We start from the raw sequence: 22,485 nt of genomic DNA, 5'->3' as shown, positions 1-22,485 counted from the left end.
GTAGAACCCGTGGGACTACAGAGATGACGACAAGGAGGTGAGAAGGGGCAAGAGAGAGATTTTAGCGGGCAGGGCACTTGCCTTGCTCAAGGCTGACCCAGATTTGATCCCCGGCATCCCATATGGTCTCCTGAGCACTGTCAGGAGTGAGCCCTGAGTGCAGAGCTGGAGTCATTCCTGAGCACAGCTGGGGGCGATCCCAAAAAACAACGGAAAAAAAAAGGAGATGGCTTGGCTCCGAGCCGCTGTTGAGATGGGATCTGATAGGAGAGGGGTCCTTTGCCCCTGGCGCCTTGGAGTGGCAGATGAGGGTGCCCCTCACCCCAGTGCCCCCTGCTTTTTGATAGGAATGCACACCACTTGGCTTCGCCCTCTTGTCCTGCTGCACTCGATCCCGGAAGCTGGCGAGCGTCCTTCCCGGAAGGATCTTCATTTTCTCGTCCCCGCTTTCCTCCCCCTCCCTTCCCACCAAGCACATCACTTTCTCTTGGGTTTCTTCTCTGCCAAGGGATTTGGTTGAATTCGACTTGATTTTGTGGAAAACCCCCAAATGGCGGGTGGGTGGTGCTCTGAAACTTTCTGTGTTCCTATGAGCGAAGACTGTTCTCCAAATAGATCCGAAGGGTGGCCCCTAACGACAGGCTGGCCAGTCACTTGGCACCTCGTCAAATGAGAAGTCTTCAAGCTTGCAAGATTTTTATTTGTTTTTGTGTCAGCTTGCAGACTGCTCCTGACTTGGGGGGTAAGGGAGGGGAGCAAGGTCACTCCCAACAGTGCTCTGGAGAGGAGTTGGTGCTGGGTATCAAACCCAGGGAGGGCTGCACACAGGCTAGGCGAGGGTTCTGCCACTGAGCCATACCCCAGATCCTGATCAGAATTCCTTTAAAAGAGAGCTGAGAACTACTTTAAAGTGTTTTGTTTGTTTTGTTTTGTTTGTTTGTTTGTTTGTTTTGTTTTGTTTCAAGCAATGCAACTCTGGCCCCAAATGTACCTGCTTTATTGGAGCAGATTGTTGGTTGCATGTGGGAGCCCTGGATTCAATCCCTGGCACCAAATGGTTCTCCTTACCTCCAACACTGCTGGGTGTGGCCCCAAAATAAAACAAGTTTTAAAAGTCTGCTGTAATGTAACTTGGACTTTGTAGAAGGTTGCCATGAGCATTAGCTGTAACCAGAACCTGCCGTGGTGCCACATCTTTCACCCCAAACTGTATTTCCAAGGAACATTTCTGTCTCTTGCAATAGGTCCATACCCCTTGTAGACTCAGTGTCCTAGCAGTGGGCCAGTGAAGCATTCGGGGCCTTGGGATATAACCCCGCCCCACATGGCTGTGGGTTTACCTGCTTCCCGTCTGATTCCTCTGAGCTATACCAGGTTGAAACCACCAAGACACTGTCCCAGGCCGACCGAGTGAGTTCATGACCTACCCTAGGATTTTTCTTGTCTAAGCCCCAGTCATTTGGTCCTTCTTATTGTCACAGCAGCTGCCATCTGTGGGAGCCTGGTGGAATGAAGTCTTCTGTTCAGAGAAATGTCATTTGTGGTTGTGAGTGTGAAAGCGGTAGTTCTTCAGAAAAAGGAAGAAGTGACAGGGGCGTGAACTTAGAGAAACTGTCAGCAGGGCAGAAAGGTGGGGGACAGGGGGCAGCATCAATTATTCTGGCTCAGGCTTGTGGTCGGAGGACCCATACTGGCTGTTCGTTGAGACATAATTTGCTTCTTGGGGTATGATTCTGGTACCTTCCTTGTGAATGCCTCTGCGAAGCGAAGCCCTGATGTCTCTCATGGGTGTCGTGTGGGTTAATTAGTCAATGTTTATAGAGTGCTTTAAAGATGAGTGATGAGATGGAACCCTGCCTCCCCCCAATCCAGCTCACTGGGGTCCTCACCCTTGAATAGCCCTCAAGGAAGGTCTTCAGAGGAATCTGGAAGTATCTGGGTTGAAGATGCAAAGGGACGGGTGGGCATGAAGGGTCGGGCCAGGATCTCTGGCGGAACCGAGCTCGTTGTGCCTCAGACATGTTTATAGTCGGTTATAGTCACTTCTGGTTGCATGAATAAGCCCTAGAGGAAAAAAAGGAAAATTGTTTGTACTTGGCTCATTGCTAGCCTAACCCCACCAGCAATCCCAGAATCCCTCTCTCTGGCCCATTCACAAGTTTCCAGTTGTGCAGATTTGGTAATTGGAGTAGCTTGTCATGAAACTGAGACCCCCAGGGGAGCCCGTCCCACACCGAGCTGGTGCGTGTGTGAGGACTGGATAGAGAACTTCACTGCAGCCTGGGCTCTGCAGCTGTTTGACTTGGCGCGAGCCTTTGGTGGGAGGCCAGGCAGAAACCAGGTGGCTTCGGGAAGGCAAGAGCGCACTACGTCTGGCCACGGAGCCAGAGACACTCCCCTGGAGAGTATGGTGGGACTCGGAGCACCCACCATATCCCCTGTTACCGGGCCTGGGCCCTCGGTTGTCATGGGGACTTCCTGCCAGCACACCCATCTTTGGGGCTAGGTAAGAGGCAGATTTTTGACCTGCGGCCTTGACCTGCTTAGCTTGCATATTTTTGGGGCAAGATATGTTGAGTTGGAGGCCTGAGCACCCTTGAATGGCCATGGGAATGTCCCGTTGGTCCCTGAAAGTTGGGGAGAGTTTGTCTAGACCCTGTGAATGGTCAGAAGGAAGGAATGAGGGGGGCTGGAGTGATGGAACAGTGGGTAGGGCGTTTGCCTTGCATGCGGCTGACCTGGGTTCGATTCCCAGCATCCTATATGGTCCCCTGAGCACTGCCAGGAGTGATTTCTGAGTGCAGAGCCAGGAGTAACCCCTGTGTCTTGCCGAGTGTGACCCAAAAAGCCAAAAGAAGAAGAAGAAGAAGAAAGGAACGAGGGCTACAGACAGATGCTCTTCTGCCCCAAGAGTTTGGCAAACAGGGACCAGAGAGATAGTTCAGCAGGGAAGGCACTTGCCTTACATGTGGCCAACCCACGTTCGATCCTGGCACCCCACATGACACCCTGAGACCTACCAGGGGTGATTCCCTGAGCACTGAGTCAGGAGTGAGCCCTCTGCGCAGTTGGGTGCTGCCCCCTCCTGAAGAAAAAGGGAATTTGGCCAAGTGCATGTGACATGGGGCCAGCTGGGCCCCCCACCCCACCAGGCTTTCTGCCTGTCTTTCCTTTCTCCCACCTCGACCCCGTAAAAGGTGAAGATGAGTTTACTGTCCAACTGGAAACTGACCAAGACAGTTTGGTCTCCAGGAGGTGAGTCCAGAGAGGGCAGCCTAAGTGACAGATGTCAGGCCTGCCCCTCTTTTCCCCACCCTCCCCTCTTGGGGACTCTAGACCATGGATGGACATGGCAGTGAGCAAGTCTCCGAAAGGGCCGGTGACGGCGATGCCTGGGTGCACCCATGCCAGGGGCGCTCTTGAGCCCTGTCTGTGTCTGTGTCTTGGGCCCATGAGTGTCTGGGATGTCAGCGGAGCTGGCACTGCCCGGTGCCAAATTGGGATCTGCTGGTTAGTGTGGGGTTGTTGGGGGGAGATGTGTGGCCATAATTACCTTCATGGGATCAGAGGGTTCATCCTATTAGTGTGCTGGGCTTCCTCATGGACCTTGCCTCCTGGCCAGCAGCAAGGATTTAATGGATCAAGATTACAGCGACTAAAGATGTCGTGTAATTAAACCCAGTTATTTCCCTAGTTGAAGGGGGTGGGGGGCTTCATCTATGCCCCAGAGCAGTTATTGATTTCCTCATTTGTGGTCACCCATTAAGTTGCATGTTGCCCTGGATTATTTGTTTTGTTTTGTTTTGGGGCCACACGCAGTGGTGCTCAGAGCTTTCTCCTGACTCTGCACTCAGGATTCACTCCTGGCGGTGCTCTGGGGAAAATATGAAATGCCGGGAATCAAACTCAGGTCGGTCACGTGCAAGGCAAATGCCCTACTTGCTGTACTGTCGTACTGTCACTCCACCCCTTCCCTGGATTTAGTCTTTAGGTATTTTCTCTCTCTCTCTCTCTCTCTCTCTCTCTCTCTCTCTCTCTCTCTCTCTCTCTCTCTCTCTCTCTCTCTCTCTCTCTCTCTCTCTCTCTCTCTTTGGCTTTTTGGGTCACACCCAGCAATCTCAGAGGTTACTCCTGGCTCTGCACTCAAGAATTACTCCTGGCAGTACTTGGGGGACCATATGGGATGCCAGAGGTTGAACCCAGGTCAGCTGCGTGCAAGGCAAATGCCCTACCCTCTGTACTGTCACTTGCCTGCAAGGCAAACACCCTATCCACTGTATTATCGCTCTGGCCCTCTTTAGGTATTTTTTTTTTATGTGCACTGCTCCTTTATAATTTTAATGAGAAAAATCCCTTTCTGAAAGGTTTGGGGTCCAAGTGGCCTTGAGTGGTGTGTGATGGCGCCCCCTGGAGGTGTGCTATGCCATCACCTTTGGGAAGTATGTGAAGGGGCATAGAGACGTCATCCTTGGGTCTCTCAAAACCACTGGGCTTGATGGAAAGTAGGCTCATGAATCCTGCTGGGTTCATAGAAATTAGATTTTTTCATTTGCCTTTAGAAGAAAAACATAATGTTAGCCAGTTCCAGATGCTGTGCTAAGTAGTTTTCTTACATGATCTTTATTCATTTATTTATTTATTTTTTTACAGTGCTGGGATCAAACCTAGAGCCTTACACATGCAAGAGAGTTTTATACAAGTTGCTCTGACACTAAGTTCCATCCCCAGACCTTTCCACTTTCTTAATCGCTACCATCTCTTATGGCTATTGTCGGTGCTTGGGGTCATCCCCCTGTTTGTAGGTGAGGAAACGGAGGCCCTTGAGAGGTTCAGGTACTGCTGAAGGGCCCCACTTCGAGCTGGATTCAAATCTAAGCACCAGCAACAATGTCAGCAAGTGCTGCTGGGCACCTCCTGTGTACCCAGGTTATCCTGAGTACTTCCCACTTGCTATCACAGCCCTCTGCCATGCTAATCTCTGAGGCACGAGTTATGTCTGTTTTCTAGGGAGGACACCTGGGTTCCCATGCTAGAAAAGAAGCCAGAAATTGAACCCAAGACTGGCCGGCCTGTAAGTGGTTTCTCCCACACTCCTTCACCTTCTCAGTGGTGCCAGGGTCGGCCCGTCGTCAGTGGGTCTTTCAAGGCCAGCGGATTCTCTGGTTCATCCCCTTTAGCTGTGAAGACTGTCCTGGTGTCCCCGGGGTATTCAGGCAGCTTTGTGCCCACCAATTGGGCTGCCTCTTTCTACTGGGGGATCCTCAGAGACACCCCTGCCCCACTTGTTGCCCCACTTTTCTGAGTCCCTGGGAATATAGATACGAGGTGCTCATTGTTGAGCAGGGCAAAGGACGAAGGAGGAGATAGACATGGAGGGGCCAGGATGGGATACACGTGATGCCTCATTTCCAGAGCTGGGCAGGGCCCCGGCAAAGAAGCTGGGGGTGGAGGAAGAAAGAACTTGGCAGAGCCCCTGCCAGCCCGCCCTGCTCTCAGGCCTTTTGAAATTCACCTCCACAGTTTCCACAGGAAAATAAAGAGAGCCTCGGCCGTAAATCAGGCCACTGAGCCCCAGGGTCCTGGGCCAAGGCCCAGGGCCGGTTGGAAGGCAGATCCGGCCCCTGTGTTGAAGGCCCCGTGTGTGGCATGTTAATGATGGGGTGCTGGGTGCAGGCCCTCTAGGCCCACTGTCCAGTCATCGTCCTCCCCACATTCAAAGGGGGCAAGACCAGAGATTTCCCCGAAGAGGGGACTGTTCCCTGGAGGAGGGCTGTGCCACAGGGGGCAGCAGGTGGGCTTCTGCTCAGCAGACCCCATACCCCCCCTCACCCGATGCTCATCTTTGTGTGGCAAGGAGAGTGGAATTCACTTGCCTCTGGGGCCTTGACCTTCCTCCCCTTCCCCCAGCTGCCTTCTCCCTGCCCGGGGGTGGAGAGGTGGGGGGAAGGAGGGGGCTCTGGAGACAGCCAGGCCTGGCTCTGCCTGCCCACCAGATCCTCACTCTGCTTCCCCTCAGTGACCTGTCTGAACTTGAGCTGCCTAAGCCCCCAGCCCCCGGAAGGCCAGGGGAGACACCCCCCACGCACCCCCCCCCCATTTAATCACAAGCAGCAGCAGCCACTGTTGCCCTGCTCCCAATCCTCAGAGGCTGTGGTGGGGACCTCCAGGGCGTTGCATGCAGATCTGGGCATCATTGATTATTTGGGTATCAAAGGGACCTTTGCTTGTGGGTGTCTGAGACAAGGTGCACGCAGCCAGCAGTGACCAGGTGGACAGTCTAGAACATTCCCACGAGGGGATGGGTACAGGTGAGTGACTTACTGGCACTTTGGATACCCATAGGTTACATGTATGTTCACACACACACACACACACACACACACACACACACACACACACACACTGAAGTAGAAGTCGCAAGGCACAGTATGTGGAACGTCTACCACATTTGCACTCATAGTTCCATGCCGGTGTATTCTATTTCACTCCATTAAAACCAACCCCAGAAGGGACTGGGCATGGGGACCCAGAGGTAGAGCCCAGGCCTATCATGTGTGAGGCCCTGAGTTCAATCCCCAGAGCAGTAGGTGCCCTTCCCAGCACTCCCGGATGAGCCCCGCCTGGTCTGGCCTTGTGGGGGCCGAGGGGGCTGGGAAGAGAGATCCTGCTAGGAAGGCGCCCCAGTAGACAAAAAGACAAAAGCTTTAAAAAATAAAAATTGCTGGCCACGGTCTGCGGCATTTACTTCATCACTCACTATGAGAAAGTAGAGGAGGAACCAGATGAAATAATCATTTGCCACCCAGCAGCCACTTATCTGGGCCCCCTGCCGTGATATTTGCCAGACTCATACATTTCTGTTACTGTGGACTTACTGTTTTTCTTCAGTTTGATTCATGGTTTGAGGTGGAACTTATCTGCAGAGGAAAGGCCTGGCAAATCTGTTCTCTGGTGGTGACTCTTCAGTTATCTTACACCGGGAGGAAGCAGTGTCATTAATCTAGCGCCACATTGTTGCCGTGGGAGGGGATATAGGTGTGGGCCTTCTGTTTCTTTGTTTCAAGGGAGGCTCTTGGAGGAGAAGCCCGGGAGGAAGCGCCAATCCCAGTCTCTCTTCTTCAGTAAAAGGAAAGATGAGAAGGAATCAAGAGGGGAGTAATTTTCTTAACATGTGTCCAAGTGTGCTTTAATGCGCTGTGGAGGGCTCGGAGGCACGAATCAAAGGGTCCTTCTGCTGCGGAAAGCTCAGCTTCTCTGTACGAGTCTTGGGCTCAGATTTTCCGGGATGAGGTGGGGCGGCTCAGATGCCTGTCCCCAGAGCCAACTGGAGGCGAGCAGGCCTCTAACCCGAGTGCACTTTTGAATTGTCTAAGGGATCTTGTTACGGTGCAGATTTTCCTTTCCTGGTTTTGGCAGGAGATTTGAGGTTCTGCATTCTAGCAAGTTCCTGGGTGCAGCCAGGGCTGCGGTGGACAATCTAGAGCCTGCGTGCGATTTGGATCACAGAGCTGCAGACTCCTTTGTCCTCCGTGGCGGGGGGAGGGGACCGCAGGCGTGGACCAGGTCAGACCCTTCTGTGACTTGGATTCCGGCTAGATGAGGAGCGGTCTGTAAGCCATCTCTCTTTTGATTGGAGTTTCCCCATCAAAATTAAAATAGCAAAGCCGCTGATGAGATGCATCCCGGGGACCCTGCTGGAGGTTGTGTTCTCAAGCGCATTCATGAGCTCATTTAATCCTTAGTGTACATGAAAAGCGCTGGTCCTCTCAACTTCAGAGGAGAGAAGGAGGCCAGGGAGTGGCCACTGGGATTGCCTAGGGGCAGGGGGCACACATCACTTCTCTGCCCACCCCCTTCCTGAGGTGCCAGTAGCTGGGCATCTGGGCTTGAAGTGTGCATCTGTCTAGACAAAACCCTGCTCCCTGCCCCCACCCCCCCAAGGGCCAAAGACTGTGTTAATGGAGCAGAACTGGTTGGCTGTTAACTTTCTGATGCATCATTGCGAGGGCTAATGAGAGACCAGCTGGTGTGCGTGCTGCCTCGGGGAAGGGTCGTTTCCCCTTGATTTAAGCTGGCACTTTGCAAACCCCATCGTAGATCCTGGCCAGTATCTTAGCCCCTCTGAAAGCCTGGACGTTGGTTCTCTAGGTAGATCAGTGGGTACCGTGTGCATCTCCAGGCACAGAACTTTTAGAGAACCCCCTCCAAAGAGCAAGCAGGACTGGTTCTCTCTCCTGCTCTGGGGGGAGGAAGGAGGGGACTCACGTTTGATGGCAGGGACAGAATTCTGGCCTGGGGATCGGGTGGCGACTCTTTGACAATCTCTGGAGCGAGGCCCCAGTGGCCAATGTCCCTCTGACTTGAGTCACTCCACTGCTCCATTTCCTAGGGCTGCCGTTGCCTCCCCAGTGCCCAGAAATCTTTAATAGGAGTTTTCTTTCCCACCGTTCGGTATCCAGATTGCCTTCCTCATTACCTACCACATTTCCCAGCATGCCCGCACACTGCCCCTGCTCTGGCCACAGCCAGCCTCTGTCCTGGGGAGCTCCCAGTCAGCTTCAAGTCTCAGCTTGACTGCCACCCCCTCCAGGAAGTCCCCTGGGCCTGGGCCCCGGCGCGGAGCCCTTTCTTCTCTGCTGTCCACTCTTTACCTGGCTAGTGTTTCAGGCCTGTGGTCATTTCTTCACTGCAGGCTCTCAGCTCCTGAGAGGCATAAAGAGGCACAAGGCTTTGTCCTAGGGTGCCCGACACTGTCCTTAGCACTTACAATGCCCCATTTAATCTGCAGTCTCCCCGCCCCAGCTCCTCGGTCCCGTTTATTTTTATCCTGTTCTATGGGTGTAGAGACACCACCCCCAAGATTCTGAAAGGTTTCAGCAGCTTTCTTAAGGTCGCACAGCCCAAAGGGAGGCGGGCTGGGCACGGAGCACGGATCTGTGGGTGTCTAGGCCCCCGTGCCTTCCCAGAGGTGCTGCATGCCAGGGCCTCTGAAGGAAAACTTGGGTGCTGGGTGGGGGGCACCTGTTTGAAAAGCTCCAATTTGAAGCCTTGATTCTTTGTGGGGGAGTGGGTCTCCTCAGCAGTCCTGGGGGGCCCAAGGATCTCTCCCAATTCTTGGCCCCCACAGTCTGGGCTGACAGTTCTGTGCAGGGACCTGGCCATGTGTTAGCGTCTGGGCCACCCCTGCGGTGCCACAGGGCCATGACTGTACTGAGCCCTCCGAGCTGACTCTGCACCATCCACACTCCCTTCCACCTCAGCGGGCGTTGGCTGAGATAGTGCTTTGTGATTGGCAGGGGGTGAAGAATGGGAATGTTCTCTGAGGCTGAGGGCTGCCGCATATCAGCCCCAAGGTTCCTTCCCAGACTCAGGGAACTTGCCAGCCCCCTACTTTCTACAGCCGGGCATCCCTTCAGGCACCCCCATCCTGGATTCTGGCTTCTCCCCAGGCCCCAGACTCACCTGGGGGCGCCTCTGGACCTCTCACAGGAACCCCCTTTGGCTTTCTGGACAGGCTGCATGGCACTTCCTTGCGAACACCGCTCAGGGAGGGGACTCCAGGTGACACTCTTGGCCTTGGAGAAGGAAAAAACCACCAGAAGTCTTAGAAATCCCCACCCCCGTCCCCGCCCTCTCTTCCCCCCTCCCCATCCCTACTCCCATTAACATCAGCTGTGGTCCTCGGCCAAATGAGGATGGGGTGGGAGGGAATCAAGTGACTTCGTTGTCCTGCTTTGACCCCTTGTGTTTCTTGCCACCTTGGAGTAAAAATAGAGTTGAGAATGACTGAAGTGAAACCCCACATTGGTGTCAGGGAGAGCAGAGCCGAGGGCACTGCACGCTGAGGCCTGATGAGCTCAGCTGCAGGGTAGACAGGGGATGGTGCTGGGCTCTTGCCCCTTGCCCGCCCCCCCCCCTGCCCAGCTCCCCTCGAATCCTCCCCTGCTTTCCCGCCAGGGTTTCTTCTCAGGGCTATGGAGGGATTTCGGTGCTTCTGGGGGCTTTTCTGGAGCACCTCTGAGGTGCCATCCTGGGCTGTGGGCCTCAGGTTGCTGCCCTCTGTCCACCCCCCACCGGCTCTTTTCCACAGCGGCTTCTGGAGGGGGTGGGGGGGACTGTTGTGACTTCCTCTCAGTTTGAGTGGGGGAGGGGCATGGCTCTTCCTGTGCACGGCTCCCAGGCAGGGCCTTCTGTGCTCAGTTCCTCCTCATTCCTCCAGCTGGAGGGCTGGACCTCTCCTGAGAGGGCTGGGCAGCTGGTGGAGCAGCGAGCAGTCACCCGGAGCTTTGACTACTTGCTCCCTCAGACGGCTGACTTCACACACTGACACTGGCAGGCATGTACCACTGGTGGCTCACACTTGGAGGAAGTCTGATTATCACAAGGTTCAGAGCTTTTGTTGGTTGTTTTTTTTTTTAAGCCTCGGATTTATTATTTACTTATTTATTGGTTTGGGGGCCACACCCAGTGATACGGTTTATTCCCGGCTCTGTGCTCAAGGGCCACTCTTAGCAGGACTTGGAACCATATTTAGTGCTGGGAATTGAACCCAGGTCGGCCACTTGCAAGGCAGGCACCCTACTCACTGTACTATCTCTCCAGGGCTGCGAAATATTTTAGTAAATCAGAGTTCAGAAAAGTGGGGCTGGAGCGATAGCACAGTAAGTAAGGCGTTTGACTTGCACCCGGCCAACTCGGATTCGATTCCCGGAATCCCATATAGCCCCCCGAGCACTGCCAGGAGTAATTCCTGAGTGCAGTGAGCCAGGAGTAACCCCTGTTCATCGCCGGGTGTGACCCAAAAAGCAAAACAAAACAAAGTGCAGGAAAGTGGAACTCAACTATAATACTGTTTGAGGGCTAGAGATACAGTGGGTCAGGCACTTGCCTGTGTGACTGACCCGGGTTTGATTCCCAACATCCCGTATGCACCTGCCCCCACTCCCCCACACCACCAGTGCTACACAGAGTGATTCCTGAACACAGATCCATGAGTAAGACTTAAAAAAATTTTTTTAATTGAATATCCATGAGATAGACCATTACAAAGCTATTCATAATTGGGTTTCAGTCATACAATGATCCAGCACCCACCTCTCCACCACTGTACATTTCCCACCACCAGTGTCCCCTGTTTCCCTCCCCACCCCCTCAGTCTCCCTTTATGGGAGGCACTTTCCTTCTTGCTCTTTCTCTCTCCTTATGGTTTGCAGTACAGGTGCTAAGAGGTCATGGTGTTTGTTCAGGGCATTCAGTATTTTTATCGTGACAGCAAGGCTAGAGTAGCTTTTTAACTGGGTGGCAGCTTTGGGTGTGGACATGACTGCCGAGGCTTCTGGCAGTACAAGGAGGTAGGGGGAGGTAGCCTATCCCAACCCTGAGAAAGCCTGGAGATTTCAGTCACAAAACCCTCGTACCAGAATTCTCAGTGAGACCTGTCCTGAGATGATGGAGTCAGGCGGCCGAGGGCCTGGTGGTGATTTTGGATTGTGGAAGCAAGTGGCTGCTGGGGGCTCTGCTTGGGTGGGCACTAGGCTAACCCACCCCCCTCCAATTTACCCTGGTCTGTTCAGCCATGCACAGGTCTGAGATTAACTGCGACTTTTGATCTCTTTTGAAATTTATTTATAGGTTTCTGAAGCAAGGCATGTGGTTGAGCTTACATGGTGGCACTGGAGTTGGTTCGTGGGGGTGACTGCCAGTTTTTCCAGCAGTATTGGGAAGTGGGGGAAAGTAGCCCATCCCAACTCTGAGAAAGCCCGGAGATTTCGGTCGCAAAACCCACATACTCGAATTATCAGCAGATTACATCTCTGTGAGGTCCCTCCTGAGATGGCAGAGTCAGGCCCAGGGTATGCCGGCGATTTGGAATTATGGAAGCAAGCAGCTGCAGGGGGCTCTGCTTGGGCGGGCTCCAGGCTGACCCGCCCCCCCCCCCTCCGATTTATCTCAGTCAGTTCAGCCAGGCCTGGGTCCAAGATTAATTGTGGCTTTTGATCTCTTTCTAGATTTATTTATGGGGCTAAAGCAATAGCACAGTGGGTAGAGCATTTGCCTTGCACGCAGCTGACCCACGTTCGATTTCTCCGTCCTTCTCGGAGAGCCCGGCCAGCTACCAAGAGTATCTCACCCACACAGCAGAGCCTGGCAAGCTACCCGTGGTGTATTTGATATGCCAAAAACAGTAACAGGTCTCACAATGGAGATGTTACTGGTGCCGCTTGAGCAAATTGATGAGCAATGGTGATCTCTTTCTAGATTTATTTATGGGGGCTGGAGCAGTACCACAGCAGGTAGGGCGTTTGTGTGGCCTTACATGTGGCTGACCCAGGTTCAATTTCTAGCATCCCATATGGTCCCCTGAGCACTGCCAGGAGTAATTCCTGAGTGCAAAGCCAGGAGGTAACCCCTGTGCATTGCCAAGTATGACCCAAAAAGAAAAAAAAAAGTTTATTTATGAGTCTCTGAAATAAGGCTGATAAATGAACTTGTATAGCTGAGCTGGAGGTGGTTTGTGGGCATGACTCCCACATATATAACTTTGGCCATTTAATTTCTTGGTAAAGTTGGTCCCAAGTTGTTACAATCCAGCCAAAGGCACAGAAGCAATTTTGGAAGTCTGAAGGAACCATCAGGCTGCTGAGGCACTTGCCCCGCAGGTACAGGCTAACTTCCAGGCAATTCACACCCCTGCAGGAGTAAGTCTTGAGCACCTGTGAGTGTGGCCCCAAAACAAACCAGAAACCCCCATTAAGTATGATTTCCAAAGAATGATGCTTGGCATAAATGTGTCCCCTGTAATATTTGGGGCATCCACATATAAAAAGTCTATAATGCTTATTTCAAATTCACCTTTCTGGGTGTCCGGTGTTCTGTCTCATGTCCCTAATCCTAGGTGAAAGGTCCTGCATGTGGACACTTTGTGAGTGTCTATGGCCTGTTCGTGTCATCGCTTCTCTGCCTCTGCTGCCCCCCAGGCCCCCGCAGGCCTCCATGCCGAGCTTTCTCCGATGACTTTAGAGCAGACAGCAGAAGTAAGGGCCTGGTGACTGGATTCTGGCTCTGCATCCTGGCTCTGTCCTGGTGTCTCTGTATCCTGTTCCCTTATTCTTCGAACTATCCACAAAGACAGCACCCCACTTTACAGCTGAGAACACAGAGGCACAGGTTCAGTAAGAAGCCTGCACGAGGACACATAGCGATAAGCTTGTGTAGGGATCCAAGAAATCTGGCACCTCTGGTCTTGCTCTAAAGCAGGCCACTTGGCCGGGCCATGCCTGCAGTGGCCAGTGGAACATTTCACTAAGGCCATAGATATGGAACCTTACAAGGGTGGTGTTGTGGTACACAAGTTGTATTGCCCGCTCCTGAGGGAGGGAGCACTTCCTGGGCTCCCTGAGATTCAGGCTCGGAGAGAGGCAAGAGGAACTCGCACCGTGTGGGGTGGAGGCATCTTTTCTTTTCTTTTTCTTTCTTTTTTTTTTTTTTTTTTTTTTGCTTTTTGGGTCACACCTGGCGATGCACAGGGGTTACTCCTGGCTCTGCACTCAGGAATTACCCCTGGCGATGCTCAGGGGACCATATGGGATGCTGGGAATTGAACCTGGGTTGGCCACGTGCAAGGCAAACGCCCTACCCGCCATACTATTGCTCCAGCCCCTGGAGGCATATTTTCTTCTGCCTCTGCCCCCCAGACCCTGGCGGACATCTCCGCCAGCAAATCCCAATCCAGGCTCTCTTCAGATAGATGCTTCCACCATCCTGCCCCCTATGATGGCCTCTTTCTCTGAGAACCTTCTTGCTTGTTTAGGAAAGAGGGTTCCCTTCATCAAGAAAATGCCTGTGTTAGAGGCTGGAGATGTGTTGGTATAGTAAGTAAAGGCCTTGCACGCAGTAGACCCGGGTTCAATTCCTAGCATCCCATAAGATCCCCCCAAGCACTGCCAGGAGTAATTTCTGAGTGCAGAGCCAGGAGGACCCCCTGAACATCACCGGAAGTGACCTGAAACCAAGATTTAAAAACAAAACAAAACAAAAAGCATGTGGCCAAGGAGCAGAGTCCCTCAACATGAAGGGACAAAACACATGGACCCAGGGTTGGCTTGAGGGCTGCAGTTCAAGTGCTGGAGCCGATGCCTTGGGTTCAACCCCCAGCACCACTGCCTGCACCCCGCCCCCACCTCTTTGGGGGTGGCCCACACAACACTTAATAAAGCACGGAGAGGCTGGAGAGAGCATAGAGTAGGTGAGCTGCTTGCTTTCTAGGTGGCTGACCCAGGGGTGACCCCTGAGCGCCGAGCCAGAAGTGAGCTCTGAGCACTGCTGGGTGTGTCCTCCCAAACAAAAAATAAATAAATAAAGCAGCCAAGTCATGCCCCAGACCCTGAGAAGAGCCTTCTTTGCCCTTGTCTGTCACTGGAGGCCAGGCCGGAGATCAGAGCATGAGGGGTCCCCAAGTCCTTGCTTGTACTAAGGAGGGGTAGGGGGTGCCATTGGCAAAGAGGATCTGGACGCTGCTACAGTCCACCTTTTCCTCAGAGTCTCAGCTCTTTATGATGGCGTGTGTGTGTGGGGGGGGAGAGTTAGGTAGTTCCCCCAAAGGCTGCCCTGCATCCCCTTGTCCTCACCCCAGAGCAGCAGGATGAAGTGTTTACTAAGATGGGGGGTTCCCCGGCTCCCACCCAGCTTGTGACCAGAGATTAGCTTCCAGGAGGCGCTTGTGGGTTATGCTAATGGCTCTGCTGGGCCCAAAGCCCAGACTTCAAGTGTCCCCCATCTCTTCCCACCACCCGCCTCCCTCCGGCCCGCAGCCCTGTGGACTTTCCCCATTTGTTGAAGGTGAACTCGAGGCCAGGCCGGGAGATGGCTGCTGAGAGCCCGAGCTCTGCCTGTCATCTCTGCCCTCCACTCCGTTCTCTGCCGTCTTCCTTTCTCCCTGTGCCTCCTCCTCACTTCCCACGGGCGCCACTCAGTAGCTGCTTATTGCAGCTCAGAGAGACCCTGACTCCTCCCTCAGGAGACCAGAGCACCAGACCTGTGACTTACTGCTACATCCTCAGTCTCCGGCTGGCATAGGGACGGGGCGGGGGGCGGGGGGGGGGCTGGAGGGAGGGCATGGAGCAGGCGTGTGCTCAACGCTGGGTGCTCTGCGGAGGGCCTGGCTCAGGACCTGGGGTGATCTCCTGGCAGCCACCTCGGCTTTCTGTGGAACAGGTGGTCCGAGTGGCTGGGGGAGCCCTTAGGGGTGGTAGAAGGTCGGGGAGAGGCAGGGAATACGCCAGCCTCCTGACCTCTCTCTGCTCCCCATCTCCCACTGCCCAGATAGCAGAGAGGAGAAATCGGGAATGACACAGGGAGAAAGCTGGCCCACCCTCCTGCATCTGCAGAGGGAGAGTTCTAAACACCTGGCCTGCGTCTGTCCTGCGGTGGTTGTGAAAGTCAGTGAAGGTGATAAAGATGATGAATGACAAGGAGTGCCCTCCTCACACTGTTTTATGCCAGAATAAAGGCTAATTGTTGTTATTGATACATGCTAGCAGGATACTCAGCACAGAATGAGTCTCCTAGGCCCTCATTTCTGCTGGGAAGTCTCCAGCCTCCAAAGGACATGTAGGTAGGGGGAAAAAATTGCAAAAGCCTGAATTTGAATTCCAGAACCCCCATTTAATATTCATGTGGCATCGGGTGGGGGAGGGGTGCTAGGGAATTTAAGCAGTAAACAGACCAATTCTTTCTTTCTTTCTTTCTTTCTTTCTTTCTTTCTTTCTTTCTTTCTTTCTTTCTTTCTTTCTTTCTTTCTTTTTTCTTTTTTTTTGGGGGGGCGTCACACCTGGCAGTTTTTACTCCTGCCAGGTGTGCTCAGGAGTCACTCCTGGCAGGGCTTATGGAATGCCAGGGATTGAACCTGTGGTTGGTGCTTGCAAGGCAAACGCCCTGCTTGCGGTACTATTCTCTGTCCCTATTAGCTCAGCTCTAAGTCATAGCATGGCCCTGGCTTTCTGAAGAACTCAGCATCAGTACTGTGGAGGAGGTGCGAGCTGAGGGCCCCAGGCTCTGTGCCTGAGGAGAGGGGGTGTATTTGGACTGGGGGTGACGTTCAGGGGACCAGCCAGTCTGACCCTTTCTCAGCCAAGGCACTTCTCATCAGCGCCCCCTGGAGGCGGAGTGATAATGAGCTCCTCTATCAAGGGCCAGTGTCTCCCAGAATAAGTGTTCCTCTGGGGATAAGGCCTTACAATGGGAGATTTGTTGAATGTGTTAATTAATGTTTGCCCGTCTAGATTAAATATCCTTTGAATCAGAAAGACTTGGATGTGAGTATTGATTCTGTTAACCATTACATTTTGAACCTTGGTCTATTCATCTGTAAACTCAGTATAATTTGTATGTATAGGGTTGAGAGTTCGTTCAAGATTAGCATACTTTGTTTGGAGGCTGTGGGGTTTGGGTCACACCTGGTGATGCTCAGGGGTTACTCCTGGCTCAGCACTCAGGAATTACTCCTGGCTTTACTCAAGGGGCTCTATGTGATCGTGGGGATCAAACCATGGTCGGCTGCATGCAAGGCAAGTGCCCTATCCACTGTACTATTTTGCCAGCCCCTGAGCAAGAAGTGCTTTGCATGTGGGAGGTCCAGGTTCAATCCCCAGAACTGTGCAGAGCTCTGAGCACGGCGGGAGCAACACAAGAGCACAATTGCCCACAAGCTCTGCTGGCTGTGGCTGCAAAAGCAAAATAGTAGTAATAGTAGTAGTAGTAGTAGTAATAGTAGTAATAGTAGTGGTAGTAGTAGTAGTAATAGTAGTGGTAGTAGTAATAATAATAGTAATAATTCATGTGTGCAGTGTGGCTGGAAAGCCAGTGTTTGACTCGGTTCAGTTAGATAATGGGGGATAAGTGCCCGGCCCTTAGAGGCACCCCCAGCCCTGTTGCAATGCACCTGGGCAGGAGTCCAGCAGATACAGTGTCCCCCCAGGGCTGCCTTCCTGCCTCTGGGCCCACCTCTTCTCAGGCAAGGCAAGCAGTGGGGCTCTCTCTCAGTCTGGGGGTCTCTTCTCTGGCAGGACCACCTCCCGGGTGGTGCCCCTTGCAGGGACCTTGAAGGGGCAGTTGGCCTTCCTCGGCCCATAGCTGAGCAGACACTGCAGTGGCGCCCAGGACAAGGATGTGTATCCAGCTGAGTAGGCCTGACCCTGGCTCTCAGAACTGGCACCTCCTGGTACTGGCACGGGTCAAGGAATTCTCTGGAACGGCCCTGAGCCCCCAGAGAACATTTCCGTCCAGGACTTCCTTTATAATCCTCTTCATTGGCTTTCAGAACATTCTTCAGACAAGGAGCCAGGGGCCTCCCCGGCAGCCTGCCTGGGTCTGTGTGTGGCGCAGAGAGAAGGGTCCTATTTGTCCCCAGAGGATGAGCGGCAGGTGGCAGCCCCTGGTGGCTTTGCTGGGTGAGAATGCACAACCCCTGGGTTCTTCTAGTCTGTCCCCTTCCTGTCACCACCAGTCCTTGGCCTTTCAACTGTCAAGTGCAAGGGCTGGGTTACCATAGGTGGCTTTAGTTTCTATTTGACATATGGAGTCTGGTACAAAAGAACATGATATCCAGCTTTGGTGAGATAGACACCCATTCACTCTGCGTTAGCCACAGTGCTATCCTCAGGGAACGGTCTGCTGACACGGGCCGCAGCCCTGCCTTAGCCGGCAGTTCTGATGCCTCCTTCTCTGCAGCTGGAGGCCAGCAGCCCGGGTCAGGCTGTCAGCTGCATTGCTTCCTCCTGAGGCTGGGGGTGAATCTGCTCGCTGTCTCTCCTGGTTTCTGGGGTGTGCAGGGAGCTGGAGAGCGGTGCCTCGCACATGTGAGGCCCTGAGTTCAATTCCTGACAACACATAGACATATATAAATTAAATATATTTTAATATATGTAAATGTAAACATATTAAAGATATATATATGTGTACACATACATATATTAAAGATATTTTCAAATAAGGTCATGTTTAAAGCTATGGGGGTTTCCTTTGATGTTTTGTTTGGGACTGTGGCCGGTGACACTCAGGACTTACCCCGGCTCTGTGCTCAGGAATTGTTCCTGGTGGGGCTCCTGGGACCATCTGGGATGCTGGCAATACAAGTGGGGTTGGCTATGTGCACGGCAAACACTAGCCCCTGCGCTTTCTCTCCGATCTGCCAGCATTTTTTTATTGGGGGTCATTCCCCGGGGTGTTTGGGGGACCCTTGGACACTCTTTACAGTCTCTGCAGGAAATACAGTGCCAGGGGTCAAACCCAGGACCTTGCAGTTGTTCAGCACATACCCAACTACCTGAACTATCTCCCCAGTCCCCCGAAATTTCTGTTTCGGGGGACACAGTTGAACCCAATACACTCCCATTCACTGCCTGGCATTATGGATTCTGTGTTAATCACTTCTCTTTAGAGCTTGATTTCATGGGTTCCTAGGTAGCATATCCATGTAGTTTGCAAATTATATAAAAGGCATCATAGTAGAAATGTCTTTCTGTGACTTGCCCTTTTCTCCTTTAATTATGTTTTGAGTTTTCTCTTTGTTCTTGCCTAGATTATTCATTGTCAAAGCGGCATAGAATTCCATGATGGGAATAAGCTACAATTTATTTAGTCATGATTATATACTCCTATTTTTTAGACAAATTCTATAGTAAGATAATTATTTTATGCTGCAGCATAGCAGATATACCCAGGTTAAGTATATATACTTAATGTATATCTATATTTTTAATATGTTAACTATTTATATCTAAATTATATATTTGAGGGAGAGAGAAAAACAAACTTCAAAAATGACCCCTGAGGCCAGGTAGATAATGCATGAATTAGGACACTTACCTTGCATGTACTTATCCTACCACCCCATATGGTTCCCTGAGCAGTGCCAAGAATTATCTCTGAGCACAGAGCCAGAAGTTAGCCCTGAGAACACCACCGGGTGTGGCCCCAAACAAGAAAAGCTGAACCAAAAAATTGAAAATAATACCTGTACACTTAGTACGTTAGATCCTCTTTTGGGGGGTTGGGGGGGACACACAGCCTGACTCTGCCTATGGACCACTCCTGGCAGGGCTTATGGAATCACAAGTGATGCTGGAAATGGAATCTGGGTCAAGCACTTAGTAGGTGCTTCTCCTGTACTCTCTCTGGCCCGGGAAGCTCCTTCCAATCCAGGCCAGGGGCCGAGTTCATCAGCGAGTGGGTCCTCCTGCAGTTGGAAATAATGCAGCACCAATGCACCCCACGACGCACCCAGCCCAGTGCCCAGCAGTGGGCCGGGACATGGCTCTGCTTCTCTCCTAGAGCTACTGCCCATCACTTATGGCCCGAGTCCAACATGCCCTGCAGACTCATCCTTCCGGCTTCTCCCGGCCAGAGTCTGGCTTTGCTCTTATCCTGATAGCGAATCCCCTGGAGTATAACCTTCAAGGCCAGACTCCTGGGGGTGTTAAAATCATGGTCACTCTTGCTTTATGGACGTAAGCAGGGATAGAGGACAGCAGCTTCAACTCCCAACCTGGCCACTCAACAGCTGTGACCTGGGGGCAGGACACGGGACCTATCTCTGCCTCATTTTCTTTTTCTGTGAAATGGGTATACAAGCATTCCCACCTCCTGGAGGGGTCTGCATGTGCAGTGAATTAATTTCTTGTTGCAGTGTGGGCTGTTGTGACCACGTCCAGGAGTCCGTTGCTGCCTGGGATCCACCTATTCTCTGCTAGCTTCTCGGCACTGCAAGTAAAGGCAGCCTGGAAGGTCTGATCACCACCATGAAGGGGGAGGTGGAGGCAGATGAGCTTCTCTGGACTCAGCTGCCGGTGTTCAGACTCCAGCTCCTTCCTCCTTAGCCAGTCAGCAAGTTGATTTATCTTTTTTTGCCTGGGTCTCTTCACCTATGAAGTGAGGACAGTTATGATGCTCATGATGTAAATTCAAGAAATGGCCCTGTGTGGGGGTGTGCGGGTGTGTATGTGTGTGTGTGTATGTGTGTCTATCTGTGTCTGTGTGTTTGCGGTGCAAGAAATCTACCCTAGGACCTCAGGCACACTAAGCATGTTTTCTGCCCTCCTCAGGATGGGTCTCTGCGCCCCCCTTTTATTTTTTTATTGAGTCACCATGAGATATATCATTACAAAGTTGTTCATGATTGGGTTTCAGTCATACAGTGTTCCAACACCAGTCCCTTTACCAGTGTACATTTCCCACCATCAATGTCCCCAGTTTCCTCCCGCTGCCATCCTCCCCCAGCCAGTTACCACCCCCCCTTTCCTTTTGGGCACTATGGTTTGCAAAACAGGTACTGAAAGTTTATCTTGTTTGTCCCTTTACTTCAAAAAACGGGGAAAAGGGGCTGGAGTGATAGCATAGCGGGTAGGGCGTTTGCCTTGCATTCGGCCGACCTGGGTTCAAATCCCAGCATCCCATATGGACCCCTGAGCACTGCCAGGAGTAATTCCTGAGTGCAGAGCCAGGAGTAACCCCTGTGCATCGCCAGGTGTGACCCAAAAACAAAAACAAAAACAAAACGGGGAGAAGAAATGAACAGAAACTTCCTCAAAGAAGAAATACAAACTAAAAGTCACATGAAAAGAAAAATGCTCTACATCGCTAATCATCAGGGAGATGCAAATCAAAACAACAATGAGATATCATCTCATGCCACAGAGACTGGCACACATCAAAAAGAACAAGAACAAACAGTGCTGGCTTGGATGCGGGGAGAAAGGGACTCTCATTGGTGGGAATACCAACTGGTCCAACCTTTTTGGGAAACAATATGGACATTCTGCAGAAAACTAGAGCTTCCCTATGACCCAACAATACCTCTTCTGGGAAGGTACTCCAAAAACACACTGCAGAAAAAACACCTGCACTTCTGTGTTCATTGTAGGACTAATCACAATAGCTGGATTCTGTGTTTATTGCAGCTCTATTCATAGAGTCTGGAAACAACACGAGTGCCTGAGAACAGACAACTGAGTGAAGAAACTGTGATACATCTACACAGTGGAATGTGTCCCCCCTCACCCCCCAGCGCCACACACACACACACACACACACACACACACACACACACACACACACATACACACTTTTTTTTTTTTAATGTAAAGAGATTTCTTTTCTCACAATGCACAGTGACCTCTGTGATGAGGAGGTTTCTGGTGTTCCTGCTCAAAGAGGCTCAGTTCTCAGCACTGACCCCAGGGGTCACCTTGGGGTCAACACCTTCCCTCTGGTTCCTCCTCCTGACCCCATGGGACACTCTTTGTCCCCAGTGAGCTGAGGCTGCCTGGGCTCTGCATGCGGGGTCCCACCACATGCGCCTTTCTGTCTGGCTCTTGGTGGCCAGTCGCCCATGCTGCCCAGTGTTGGCTTGTTCAGAGTGTTTGCGTGAGGAAGGCGTGGGCTATGCCCCAGCGTCCTGCTGTCCCTTTCGCTCCCCCCGCCCTACCCTGGCTGGCAGCCAGGTCCTGCTCTCTTCCTCTGGCACCCCCACCCACCCACATCGGGGCCTCCCCCAAACCAAAGCCAGATCAATGCTTCCTTCAACTTCAGCCCCTTGCTAGGCTCCCTTGTGCCCTCCGGAACTGTCCAGCACTTGGCACCGGGCACTGGAGCAGCTGCCTGGGAGTGAGTAGAAGCCCCGCCGCTTTGCTTTCTAATGTTGTGCTCTGGAGCCCGTTTCGTAACCTCTCTGTGCCTCAGTTTCCTCGCCCGTGAGCTGGAGGCTCTCTTCCCGTGAGGACTCAGGAGGTCGCCCGTTGGTGACCAAAGGCTGTGTCTGCCCTGCCCCAGTATTCCAGTCCTGCACTGCACAGTGTGGGCACACGGGGGTGGTGGGGGAGGGATAACAGAGCATTGTCAGCAGAAAACTCTTTCCTTCCTTGGAGAAATCCTTTTCCTAGTTTTCAGCTGCGTCATGGATCTTTATTTATTTATTTATTTATTTATTTATTTATTTATTTATTTATTTTTGCGGGAGGTCACACCCGGTGATGCTCAGGGGTTACTCCTGGCTTTGCACTCAGGAATTACTCCTCCTGGCAGTGCTCAAGGAACGATATGGGATGCTGAGGATTGAACCCAGGTTGACTACATGCAAGGCAAACACCCTTGGGGGGGCTGAGTGATAGCACAGGGCTATCACTGATATGATGCAGGGCTGAAGAGATAGCACAGTGGAGAGGGTGTTTGCCTTGCAAGCGGCCGGGTTCGATTCCCAGCATCCCACATAGTCCCCTGAGCACCGCCAGGAGTAATTCCTGAGTGCAGAGCCAGGAGTAACCCCTATGCATCACCAGGTGTGACCCAAAAAGAGAAAAAAAAAGGCAAACACCCTCTCCACTGTGCTATCTCCTTAGCCCTGCATCATGGATCTTTTGATTTAAAATTTTTTTCTTTTTATTGTAACACTATGATTTACCAAGTTGTTCATAATACAGTCACTCCAGGCAT

The 22,485-nt window shown here is 52.2% G+C and overlaps 1 protein-coding gene and 1 long non-coding RNA gene across 5 annotated transcripts in view; one reads left to right on the top strand and one right to left on the bottom strand.

Moving 5' to 3' along the window:
- Window positions 1–22,485, top strand: part of ABR (ABR activator of RhoGEF and GTPase) — a 198,509-nt gene that overhangs the window by 58,490 nt on the left and 117,534 nt on the right. The gene's annotated exons all lie outside the window — the stretch shown is intronic.
- Window positions 238–9,573, bottom strand: LOC129403445 (uncharacterized). 2 transcript variants are annotated; one of them, XR_008629281.1, is made up of 4 exons: window positions 9,463–9,573; window positions 8,652–8,703; window positions 6,876–7,814; window positions 238–2,064 (listed from the first exon to the last, which is right to left on the bottom strand). It is a non-coding gene; the product is annotated as an uncharacterized LOC129403445 (long non-coding RNA). The 2 variants fall into 2 exon arrangements; XR_008629280.1 differs by lacking the exon at window positions 238–2,064 and having other exon boundaries at window positions 6,214–7,814.

This window comes from Sorex araneus, chromosome 3 (assembly GCF_027595985.1).
Source record: "Sorex araneus isolate mSorAra2 chromosome 3, mSorAra2.pri, whole genome shotgun sequence".
Classification (NCBI taxonomy): Eukaryota; Metazoa; Chordata; class Mammalia; order Eulipotyphla; family Soricidae; genus Sorex; species Sorex araneus.
The sequence above is the reverse complement of the archived record's forward strand: the minus strand, read 5'-3'. Positions and strand labels throughout refer to the sequence as shown.